The sequence below is a fragment of the Marmota flaviventris genome, chromosome 4 (assembly GCF_047511675.1).
Source record: "Marmota flaviventris isolate mMarFla1 chromosome 4, mMarFla1.hap1, whole genome shotgun sequence".
NCBI classification, from domain to species: domain Eukaryota; kingdom Metazoa; phylum Chordata; class Mammalia; order Rodentia; family Sciuridae; genus Marmota; species Marmota flaviventris.
In genome coordinates this window covers 27,550,175-27,563,172 of record NC_092501.1, presented here as the reverse complement: position 1 = coordinate 27,563,172, position 12,998 = coordinate 27,550,175, and the positions used below count along the sequence as shown (strand labels likewise).

At 43.8% G+C, this 12,998-nt stretch overlaps 1 long non-coding RNA gene across 1 annotated transcript; it reads left to right on the top strand.

The window, feature by feature from the left end:
* The first annotated feature begins 4,858 nt into the window (after window positions 1-4,858).
* On the top strand, window positions 4,859-10,372 carry LOC117794676 (uncharacterized). Its single transcript, XR_011707300.1, has 2 exons — window positions 4,859-5,478; window positions 7,798-10,372. It is a non-coding gene; the product is annotated as an uncharacterized lncRNA (long non-coding RNA).
* The last annotated feature ends 2,626 nt before the right edge of the window (window positions 10,373-12,998 follow it).

The following is a 12,998-nucleotide window of genomic DNA, read 5'->3' as shown; positions in this document are numbered from 1 at the left end:
ACATCAGAGACTACATAAGAGAGACATGGGGGACTCATAGCTGCCCTGGCAGCAGAGTTTCTGAGCATTTAAGCCTTTAAAGGTGAGATTCAGATACAATCTTAAAAGAACCTATGACCAAAGATGGGTGGTTTCTTCTTAGGAATTCAGAATCAGGCCCAAAGAGTTTTATGAATTTTTGCTGAAGGAAATTCAATCAGGTTGAAGGGGATTTCTTTGAAAAATGAATGATCTCCCTAAAGTTTCTAGTTACCCCTTCCATCTTAACATAGCAGGAACAGTGAACCTGTATGTATCTATGCATGTGGAGTCAATGTAACTGACTAGCTCAGGGGAGGGACTATGAAATTAGATACTGGAAGTTTAGAGATTGGACCACAGAACAGGACACAGGGATCTAATTATGATCAGTTGTGGGATGGAAAGGAAGCGCACAGCAAGGAAGATGGATGTCCACCAACAGAGCCATCATGGAAAAATGACTGCACCCAGGGATTTATGTCATCATCCCAGCCTTGGTATTGACATGGTAGTTCCTGACTGTTTGAATACTGTACCCCAAATAGCATCATTTTATGTTGTCCACAAACTCCAAAGCAGCATGACTTCAGACAATGTCATGAGAGACACCGGAGATGTTTCTAGCTATGGTCTCTGGGAAGGAGGGCTCACAGGGTTTAAAGAGCTGAGGACTCTGACTGGAGCATAACATGAGAGACCTGAATGTGGGACTATCTTAGGCTGTGGAGTCAGTGCTATTTATCCACATCTCTGTAAAAGGTCACAGGGGAAGACTTGTGCTTGCTCTTACCATATTCTTTGAACTATTTTTCCCAGGATCTTCCAGAGCCTGGCCATCTTGGAAAAGCTAAATCAACAGAGAGTCATATTGAGCTGAGACCCAAACACTTAACTATGCTGCTACATCTAGCTGAGCCAAAAAAAAAAAAAAAAAAATGTCCAGTACTAGAAATGAAGGACGCATCTGCCGGGTTTCTGTTCTCACGACTAAAAGGCTCAGGGGTCACTCTAGTTAAACTGGGCTAACTGGGCTGCACGAAATAACCACACAAGAGACACAAATACCTTTTTCTTTGGGGTTGCTGTGATGGCTCCTCTGACCTTAAGGGTCCGCAGAAAGAGAGAGAGAGCACGCACTGACCCCTTTTATTGAGGAGAAGCTATTCAAATGAGGCAAGGGGTCAGGTTTCAGGGGGCTGAGTCTATCTTCATGATGTCCACTGTCAGCAGGTTGACTGACACCTGGGTAGGCCACACCCAAGGGCACAGTAAGAGGAGGGGACACACACAAGGCACTTCCATGGAAGATTCTATCCTAAACAGGGCAAGGGGTTATATTACAAAGGAACAGGTGAGCATAGCTTCACCCATGGGGCTGTAGCAAGACACACCCATTTCTGTGACTGAGCACCTCAGCACCCAGCTGGGGAGTGTAACTCAGTCACCCATAAGCTTGGCCTCCCACACGCATCAGAAGAGGAATCTTTATCATTAAAGGCTGCCAAGGCCAGAGTCCTAGAAAATTCAGACTGCTGAAGAAATCCAGCAGGAAAACTAGTGACCACTTCTATAGGGGATACCACATTTGGATACCACCATTTCATATGGTCTCTAAAGAAATGACAAAGGAGAACTAAGTTAGTAGAGTTAATGATGAATTCACTATATAGAAGCCCTGGACTTTGCCTGTATGCCGCAATCTGGCTAGGCACAAAATAACCGAGCCGCCACACAGCCTTATAGGTAAGCAACCTTTATTCCCGAACTCTCACTGGCACTCTACACACACTTCCCGGGAACACACTGCCTCCACCGGGCTCCGTGCGCCAATTCTCTCAGAACCCCGGGAGAACTCCAAAGTAGTGGGTGCCCGAGGCAGCAGGATCCGCCCTAATCCCAGAGCAGGGTCACCTTTCAACCATTCCCTCTGGCAAAAATGCCAGGCGTCATTCTGACTAAACTGTGGCTCTCAACACCGGTACTTGTACAATATAGCTATATGGATGGATCAGGTTTTGTGACCATTATAGATAGGATAATCAACACAATGACTAAACTATATGTTCACCCGATGCCAGGAACATATGGGGTCATGATGCTTTCTGGAGTTACTAGGTTTGTTTAAGCCTTGTCATTGATTGGTTGGTGAAATATTGCAAATTAAAGATAGTCCAGGAAGTTCCTGTGAAGACAGCTTTGGCCATCTCAGAGAAATCAATCACTCCCTTTTCTACAGGTATTTTTTCCTCAGTGCCCACTAGGAGGCTCTCGAATGGATCCATATGAAGGGAAGCAAATCTCACTAATGAATGTGTTGGTTGATTTAAAAATAATTTAAACTTGGGGCTGGGGATGTGGCTCAAGCGGTAGCGCGCTCGCCTGGCATGCGTGCGGCCCGGGTTCGATCCTCAGCACCATATACAAACAAAGATGTTGTGTCTGTCGAAAACTAAAAAATAAATATTAAAAAAATTCTCTCTCTCTTTAAAAAAAAAATAATTTAAACAGAAGCGAGATCATGAACTGCCTAAAACAACTTGTTAAATTCTATCTGGAGTTCAAATTAAAAATGGAAAATGTTCCCAGTAAGGAGAGTATTTGAAAAAATCCCAAGAAGTCCTAGGGCCTTGTCAAAAACAGGAAGAGAGGCTGTGAGGCAGGGAACTGGGAAGAAAAGAAGAGGACACCAAAGCTGCAGGCAGAGGTGGGTCAGGAGAAAGCAAAATGGGCCAATGCCTGGGGAGAGAGAAGAGGGAAGGAAGGGGGCTCTGGGAGAGCCAGCCCAGGACCCAGAAGTGTCCTGCAGAAGCAAACTCCTGATCCTGGCTTCTCTGCAAGCCGGCAGCTCCCTGTGGTTATTCAGAGGTGTGATTTATTCTCCACAAAGTGCACCTAGAGATCCTCTTGCACTGCCTCTGTTGCCATCAGCCATCAGGGCCTCCACACTGCTCCTGTCACCATCAGCAGACACTCAGGCTCATATAGGGTGTCCTGTTGACCTCACACACCTTCTGCTGCAAACAATCCCAGCTTCTCTGTCTAAAGCTCATGTAGATCTGGATGTGTCTTGAAAGTGGCTGAGATGACACAGTGACTTTCCATGGTGATTGCAGGGAGGGCATTTGACACTCTGTATTATTTGACTTTTTAAAACAGGGACTATATGTTAGGGAAAAATTTAATAATAATGTAACCATTTTATTTTTATTATATGTAATAGTAAAATGATAGAGAAATATCAGTAGACATTCACCTGTTACTTGCCCTTTGATACTGACTATGGCAAAGCTCTCAATTATTCATCGCCCGAGGCCTTGGGTGGCTAAAACTTCCTCCTCCAACCCTGGCTCCTCCAGGCTGAGCAGCAACACTGTTCAAACAGCAAGGAAGCAAGCAAGTGGCAATGACCCTGGGCCTCCCTGACAATGACTCTGGGCCTCCTCATACTTCACGGGAACCTGCCTGTGGCACTGCAAGAGTTCCTTGATCTCCCTAGCCACTTGTCCCTCCCCAGATTCCTGAAGCCCCCTTCCACTGTGAACTCCTCATTCTGTTGCTGTTGTTTAAATAATGGTCTCCCTGGATCCATGAAGGCAGAGGCTGTATCTCATGCATTTCAAAGCCCTTAGCACTTGACCTAGGGCCTGGCACTTAGTGAGAATTCATGAATGTTTGAATGAATGAATGTGTGAATATCTGGAATCTCTTCCTGGTCTCACCTATTCTTTTCCTCCATGCTAAGAAATTATCTCATTTGACTAGCTCAGACTCAGTCTCTACACAATTGGTTCTGAAAAGTTTTATTCTCAGGACTCCTTTGTAACTCTTAAAAGTTTTGCAATTCCAACAATGTTTTGTTTTTATGGTACTGGGGTTTTAACTCAGGGGCACTTGACTACTGAGCCACATCTCCAGCCCTAGTTTGTATTTTATTTAGGGACAGGACCTCACTGAGTTGCTTAGTGCCTCAAAGTTGCTGAGACTGGCTTTGACCCACGATCCTCCTGTGTCAGCCTCCCAAGCTGCTGAGATTAAAGGCATGTGCCACCATACCTGGCTCCAACAATGTTTTTGATACTTGGTTTATAGCTATCCATATGACTTCATTAGAAATTAAACCTGGGGGAGATTTTAAATATTTATTAATTTATTCATTCAAAAATAATGTTTACAGCTGGGCACGATGGAGCACATCTATAATCCCAGTGGTTTAGGAGCTAAGGCAGTAAGATCGCGAGTTCAAAGCCAGCCTCAGCAACTTAGTGAAGCCCTAAGAAACTCAGAAAGACTTTTACTAAATGAAATATGAAAAAGGGCTGGGGATGTGGCTCCATGGTTAAGTGCCCCTGGGGTCGATCTCTGGTACCAAAAAAAAAAAAAAAAAAGATGTTAACAAACCCAATATATGTACATACAACATTTTTTTTAAAAAAAATGACTATTCTAAAACAAAGCAAAAACAATTTTACTGAGAAATGAGGCAACATGTCACATGTTTACAAGTCTCCTTAATGTCTGCCTTTATAAATGACAGCTGGATTCTCCTGTCTGCTTCTACATTCAATCTGTTTCAATAGTTGCTTTGGTTGGTATAAAGTAAATATGACCTTGAACAAATAATGTTACTGGGTAAGAAAAGACCTCACAACACCCCTGAAAGGGCATGGGAAGTCCCAGGGCTCCTCAAAGTTCATCTTGGACAACCATTGCCTTATTTCTGGTTCTAGAACCTCTGCCCAGTCCTGACCATCTGCCTCAACTTAAAAACACCAGGCTTCCTGCTGCCATCACCAATAAGATGAACAAATTGCTCTCATGTTCTTATAACCCCTTGAAGGACTTCAAGGCCCCAGGCCCAACATTAGGAAATCTAACCCCTGGGCCCTGAAGCTGCAAGATGCTCCCTTATACAACCCCCATGTCAAGACCCCTCCAGCAGCACGTAGCATTTCAAGTCCTGCACAATGCTACCACAAGATGTTCCATATAGATAACCCTAACGGTCAAACTTGAGGATGCAGGTTTAAAAACAGGAACTAAAAGGATAGGATGCAGGTTTAAAATAGGAATTAAAAAGACAGGATGCCATTCTATGGTTTTCCCAAGAACAATAAGTTGAAAAACAAGTTTACCCCCTAGGTGACCCACTGACTGGATTCAGAAGGTCCAACAGGAAGACTGTCGCTGTGCTATGCTAAGAACTAACCCACTTATTCCCTATAAAAGATCTGTGCCCCAAAGCCCGGTGTGCCAGTTCACAGAAGCTCCGGCTGAGGTTTCACTGAGCACCCGCAGGCGCCTGTGTATCAATAAATCGCCTCTTGCTTTTGCAGCCAGTGCCTCGTGCGTCTTTCTTGGACAGGGAATCGGCGGGTCTTTCATTTGGCGAGCCAGCCAGGAGAACTCCTGTAACCCCATCCGGATCCCTGCCCGAGGAACTCCCGACATCACTGGGAGGTAAGCTGGCCAGCTCAAACTTTCTGTCTTGTTGTCCTGTTGGCTATCTGTTCTTTGTTCCGCGCAGCGTCTGTAAGACTATATGATCCTAGGCATAGTCATTTAGTATTCTGAGGCAGTTCTGTAGTCGATTTGTATTCTGAGGCAGTTTGAGAAGGAGTTGACGAACTCGGACTTCTCCCCTGCCACCCTGGGAGACGTCCCAGGGATCAGAGGGGTCCATTTCTTTGGGGCCCCCGGTGTTTCCGAGGATTACACCATCTTTGTAGGCGACGGAGAAGTACAAACTTCTCCCAGGCCATCTGATTTTTTCGGTTTCCACCGAAGCCGCGCAGCGATCTCACTGTTTGGTTTCGTTTTTGTGTCGTTGTGTCTGTCTCTCTATTTCCTCTCTGAGAATAACATGGGACAATCACTAACAACCCCTTTGAGCCTCACTCTAGATCATTGGCAAGACATTCAAGAGCGGGCAAACAACTTGTCCGTGGCAGTTAAGAAGAAAAAAAATTGGTAACACTCTGTACCACGGAGTGGCCAATATTGGCCCACCCTCGGAGTTGAATGGCCCCCAGGAGAGTCCCTCCATCTCTCTCTCTAATCTGCAAAGTCAGAGATTGTCTTTCAGCCGGGGCCGCATGGCCATCCAGATCATGGCTTTTAACCTTTCAGGACCTCTGCGAATCTCCTCCTGCATGGGTGGGGTCCGCGCAGTCTGCCGGGAGGATTCCACCCGGCGGTATGGCGGATCTGTCCCGTCCCTGTTCCTCCCGGCCCCTCCACCCCAGGAAGCGAACGGGTCTTCCTGGAGTCAGGCTGCTTGGAAATGCAGCCCAAGGCGGATGATAAATTCCATCTAAGGCTGAATACTGAGACTAGGGAAGCAATGTTTTCTTCCCCCCCCCATAACCGGCTTGAGTGCAAATAGAGATGCCTGCTGGGGATTTAACAACTTTGACATCTCGCTTTGACTTTTCTCAAAGCCCTGTCCTCATTATTAAATTAGTGTTAATTGGCTTTAGAAATGGGAACCAAATTTTCAGTCACAAATTTTGACACTCTCAAGGGGACTTTTAAGGAGTTCCCACTCTGCTTTCTTGGGGAAGCCTAGCACTCGAAACAACTGCAAGCAGAGGATGGACTTTTTGGGAGCTGGCTACTAAAAAGTTAGGAAAAAAAAAAAAAAATGCCTAATGCCTAAGGTCAAACCAAACTGGAGGAACTGATCCTATGGGTGAAAGATAAGATTAAGGGACTCCCAGCAGCTGCCAGAGCCATTTAGCTCTGGGGAGTTCCCTGGGTCCTTATCTACATCTTAAGGATTAAGCCACCTCTGTTTACTTAAAAAGAAGGGACACTGAATGCAGTAAAGCCAGTCACGCTGAGACCCTTGATTTTACACCTACAGTTGCCCCTACGTGAAAACATCTGGTCCACTCATGGGAAAGTCTATGGTGCCACTGATAGGAGTCATAATTAAATGAAAGTTCAAAACCTGGAGAGATATTTTCTTATCTGGTTGTCTGATTGTTTCTTAAAGATAATCTAGGTTAAATGTGTGTCTAAAAAAATAATAATAATAATAATAATAATAATAATAATAATAATAATTTTTTATTGTAACAATCTGGTATCTGAATGGGTTTCTAAAGCATTGCACTATCTTGCAGTTAAAAGTTGGGTTTAAGCAATTGTTTAGTTTGATTTCAGATAGTTCATGCTAGAAAACTTAAATACTTGGGATAAAAAAAAAAATTAATTAAAAAATTTCAATTTTGAACTGGGTAGCCTGAAGAGCAATTAAAACGTTGGCCTGGCTCATAAAAATGACATTAGATAATTAAATAGCAATAGTCTTAGAAATTTTCAAAGCTTAATTTCAGATATATATGGTAGTGTGTGGGCAAATTTAATGTAACTCAATGCTACTTTAGAAACTTCAGAACAAGCAAAGTGGTTTAGAGGTACCAAAGAAATTTCTTCTGATGGTAGAGATCCTATTTCCAGTTTTATGTGAACAAGTTTTTCTAATGTAAAAAGATATAAAATTTTAAAAATTGCTTCTTAAATTTGTATCATAATTTTCAACATCTAAACCTGGAAATATAACTTAAGGTTAAAATGCCTTAGGCCTAAAGTGTCTGCTCAAAATAGCAGTTCCTGTCCTCAAAATTAAGCTTATAAGTTTCTCTAGGTGTTCAAAAAGGCCCTAATAAAATGTTAACTCTGCTTAAATTTAAAAGTTTACAAGTATTGTTTCAAAATGTGAACAAAAAGAGGTTTATATAATTATGGTGTTATTAATGTGTTCATATCTTCCAGGTATACAAGTCTGTAAGGTAGAAGCTTCGAAAGAACATTATATCAAGCTGGTGTTCTAAAGTTGTATGGTAATTTTAGGTTAAAAAAAAAAAAAAGCATGTTAAAGATTCAATTATATCATTTGTGTTCTATAACTGAACTCGTTATCAATAAGATATGTACAGTTCCATGTTACTTTCTACTCTGAGATACAATTTATGTATTTTTAAGTTAATGAGAGCCTAATCTATGTAAAGGTTTTATTGCAAAACACAAAAGTACATTACTACTTTTCTATAAAAGGTTAAAAGCTTTCAGCCTCTAATTCATGTTTTAGGTATGATATTATGTTGTGTTAGCTAATGTTCATGTAAACTTGAACAACAATTTATGTAAACTTTGTAAAACGATCAGCTTCAGAACTATAGTACTTGAGATTTATAAAGAGCCCTGCCTTACTTGAGATAAGGCTCTGTCCCATCTCACTACATGTGAAAGTGGCTATAAAAAAGTAAGCAAGATTTCAGTACAGTTAAAGTTGTGTCCAAAAATAGGTTTGTGCCAAGATTACTAGGATCTCAAACAGAAAATTATGATGTATAACCCTGCTAGAATTCAAGGTAGCTATTATATAAGCTAAATATGTTTCTACCCTAGTTAGTTTTGTTTTGTAGTTTACTTATAGATGGTTTAAGGATTGCCTGTTAATGTTTTAAAGAGGTATTGCTTTAAGAACACAACCTGGGCCAACATAAGATAAGGAGTTATCACCTACAGGATAGAGAGATAAACATTAAAGCCCAGTGCTCTTAATATAAAGCTGTTAACTTATTTGCTGGATGTTTAAGATCAAGTTTTAAAATTAGTTAAATTAAAAGGGCCAAGAAAACCAATATTCGGCTCTTGCCCTCTGAGTCAGTCTGAATCAGGGAATAGGGGACTTCTCCAAAGGGCTCAGCAACTCTAGGCCACATAACCTCCTGAGCAGGGAGATTAATGAGACCAGTGGAGGACAGAAAGCCAATCGGTGCATTTGCTGTAAAGAGGAGGGTCATTAAAAAAGGGAGACGTCCCTGATGCTTCTGAGGGAAGCTACATGGTCAAGCAAGGCCTGGGCCCATCCTAGCGCAAATGGCACTAGCAGAACTGAAAAGCTGCTATGAAGTTCCCGAGGACTCCCAGGATAACTCAGCTGACTGTAAACAATAGGTAGAAACAAAAGTCAGTTTGACTTGCTTCATCTTAAACACTTAGCAAAGACAGTAAAAGCCAAAGCACAGCTGTTCCTGGACATCTTAAATGATAATAATAGTTAAATGTAACTTCCATAAATAAGTAGACTGGAGGCTACAAGAGAGATTCTTAGACAGAAATGCCTGATAACTGTTAAAGGGACTGCTAGAGTAGTTTTAGTCTAAGGCTTTTATTTCTAGCCAACGCAGGTAGACTTGATGTTTGCTAATATGGTTATCCAGCCCTAAGTAGCAGAATTAAAGATTTCTCTATTAGACACAGAGGAGAAACAAAAGGTTCTCTTGGAAGCTCGCAAAAAAAAAAAAAAAAAAAAAAAAGTGCCAGGGGACTACGGGCGCCCCACCCAACTCACAAATTTGATTAAGGAAGCTTTTCCTTTAACCCGGCCAAACTGGGACTATGCGACTGAAGCAGGTAGGAACCACCTACGTCTCTATCGCCAGTTACTCATAGCGGGTCTCCATGGAGCAGGGCGACGGCCCACCAATTTGGCTCAGGTAAGACAGACTATCCAGGGGTCAGAGGAAACTCCGACAGCCTTCTTAAAGAGATTAAAAGAGGCTTATCGGAGGTTTACTCCCTTTGATCCTGATAGTGAGGACCAGAAAGGAAACATTTAATGGGCCTGCCTTCATCTCCCAGGTAAGTCAGGCGGTGGCCAATACATTGGGGATTAATTGGAAATTACACTGTGCTTATAGACCCCAAAGTTCAGGACAGGTAGAAAGGATGAATAGAACCATTAAGGAGACTTTAACTAAATTGACACTTGAAACTGGCACTAGAGACTGGGTACAACTCCTACCTTTAGCCTTGTATCGGGCCCGAAACACCCCAGGCCCACATGGACTAACCCCATTTGAAATCCTGTACGGTGCCCCACCTCCCGCTGTTAACTTTTATGAAACTGAAACCTATGCCTCCCTCACCCCATCTATGCAGACTCATTTGCATGCTTTGCAATTGGTCCAGAACGAGGTCTGGAAGCCTCTAGCAGCAGCATACAAAGAGGAACTTAAAACCCCCTTGCTGCCACATCCCTTCAAGGTCGGAGACACCGTCTGGGTACGCAGGCACCAGAGCAAGAACCTCGAACCGCGGTGGAAAGGACCCTACACCATTCTGCTGACCACTCCCACTGCAATCAAAGTGGACGGCATCACCGCTTGGATCCACGCCTCCCACGTGAAAGCTGCACATCCACAGGAGCCCACAGACGCCACTCCAGAGCCTGAATGGAAATTGCAACGCACCCAGAACCCGCTAAAGATAAGACTTACCCGCTGTTGATTTTTCTTGCTCTGTGCTCTATCTTCCCCATATCAGTTGCTAGGCACCAACTCTATGATCCCAATCGGCCTATACGCCAGACATGGCAAATACTATCGGGGGTGGGAGACATAATTTGGGAAAAAACATCCACAAAGTACCCCCTCTGGGCTTGGTGGCCTAACCTGGAGCCAGATCTTTGTCACATACTGGCCGGGTCAGAAGACTTTGATATTCCAACTACTGACCCAGCTAAACCGAGTGGGCCAGAAGTGTGCATCTCCAGCGGGGGCTGCCCTTGCTCACGCTATCCGGCAGGATGTAGGGACCCAAGGGCTCGGGCAGCTCTAAGAAAAAAAAAAAAAAAATCATTCTATGTATGCCCCAGGGACGGGAGAACTAAGTCGCAAGCACGTAAATGTGGGCAACATGAAAGTTATTATTGTAAGGCTTGGGGATGTGAAACTACGGGGGATGCATACTGGAACCCTAGCTCATCCAGGGATTTGATCCAAGTGAAAAGAGAAAAGCAAAATGAGCCCCCACTCTCTACAGACTATTGTAAAAGTACACCTGGGACAGTCAACACCTTATGGTATGGGGACGGGCCATGCACCATGTTTGCCTGCAACCCCTTAAACATTACCTTTACTAAGGCAGGCAGAACATCAAAAGATTGGTTACAAGGGAAGCTATGGGGACTACGGGTATATCATCAGACTGCATATGACCCGGGGGTCCTATTCAAAATCAGGTTAACTATAAAAGTTGACCCCCAGCCGATAGGCCCTAACAAGATACTCCAAGACCAAAAGGCTCCTCCTCCAAAAAAAAAAATATAAACAGGCACCCTCAAGACCAACGTCCCCATCTAATACCATCCGTCCAACCCCCTCCACTCCTCCGACCATGGCAGTTGTCACTAATCCTACTTTACCAGGGTCAGGAGAAAGACTAATGGACCTAGTTGAAGGGGGATACCAAGCCCTCAATTCCACCCAGCCCAATCTCACTGAGTCCTGCTGGATTTGCCTCCAGGCAAGCCCCCCCCTACTATGAAGGAGTAGCTATTAATGGGAATTTCACCTATGGCACCTCCACCAGCTGCAACTGGGAAACAAGACACAGGTTGACACTGCCTGAAGTAACCGGTTCAGGAACATGCATAGGAGGCTCCTCTATGTTAAAAGAGCTCTGTGCACGTACTGCAACCGTGTCATCCTCTGACACATCCAGCTACTTAGTGCCTCCAACAGGACTCTACTGGGCATGTAACACTGGGATTACACCCTGTGTTGCGATAGCCAATTTCAACCAGTCTAAAGATTTTTGTGTGTTAGTCCAGATCTATCCACGGCTACTCTATTATTCCACAGAAGAATTTGAGGGACATTTCATGAGCAGGACTCGATTCACCCGAGAGCCTATCAGCATTACCCTGGCAGTCTTGTTAGGAGCAGGAGTATTGGCAGGGGTTGGGACTGGGGCTGCAGCTCTGATTGAGGGCCCTCGACAGCTAGGGATTCTGGAGACTGCAATCCAACAAGACCTAAGAGCAATATAAACCTCTGTAACTGCTTTAGAAAAATCCCTAACCTCCTTATCAGAGGTTGTTTTGCAGAATAGACGAGGTCTGGACCTATTATTCTTGAAGGAAGGAGGACTTTGTGCGGCCTTAAAGGAAAACTGTTGCTTTTACACAGATCACACAGGGGTAGTAAGGGAGTCCATGACAAAGCTTAGAGAAAGACTGGATGCAAGGGAAAAATCCCTGTGAGGCTCCCAAAGTTGGTTTGAAAGCTGGTATAATAAATCCCATTGGCTAACTACTATATTATCTACTGTAGCTGGCCCCTTGATTATATTACTGTTAATTTTAACATTTGGACCCTGCATATTTAACAAATTAATGCAATTTATGAAAGAAAGACTGTCCGTAATCCAAACTATGGTCCTCGCACAGCAATATCAAGTACTCCAACAACACGCTGAGCCATCAACTGAGCAAATGCTGAATTCTGAGCAGATAGATCAATGGATATAGGATTATATCCGGGATAAAGAAAAGGGGGGAATGAAGGACTTCAAGGCCCCAGGCCCAACATTAGGAAATCTAACCCCTGGGCCCTGAAGCTGCAAGATGCTCCCTTATACAACCCCCATGTCAAGACCCCTCCAGCAGCACGTAGCATTTCAAGTCCTGCACAATGCTACCACAAGATGTTCCATATAGATAACCCTAACGGTCAAACTTGAGGATGCAGGTTTAAAAACAGGAACTAAAAGGATAGGATGCAGGTTTAAAATAGGAATTAAAAAGACAGGATGCCATTCTATGGTTTTCCCAAGAACAATAAGTTGAAAAACAAGTTTACCCCCTAGGTGACCCACTGACTGGATTCAGAAGGTCCAACAGGAAGACTGTCGCTGTGCTATGCTAAGAACTAACCCACTTATTCCCTATAAAAGATCTGTGCCCCAAAGCCCGGTGTGCCAGTTCACAGAAGCTCCGGCTGAGGTTTCACTGAGCACCCGCAGGCGCCTGTGTATCAATAAATCGCCTCTTGCTTTTGCAGCCAGTGCCTCGTGCGTCTTTCTTGGACAGGGAATCGGCGGGTCTTTCACCCTTGCTTATTCACCTTACTTGCTGAGGGAAGAAAGACCATTTCTTCCTGATCTCTAAGCTCAGTTCATTTTTT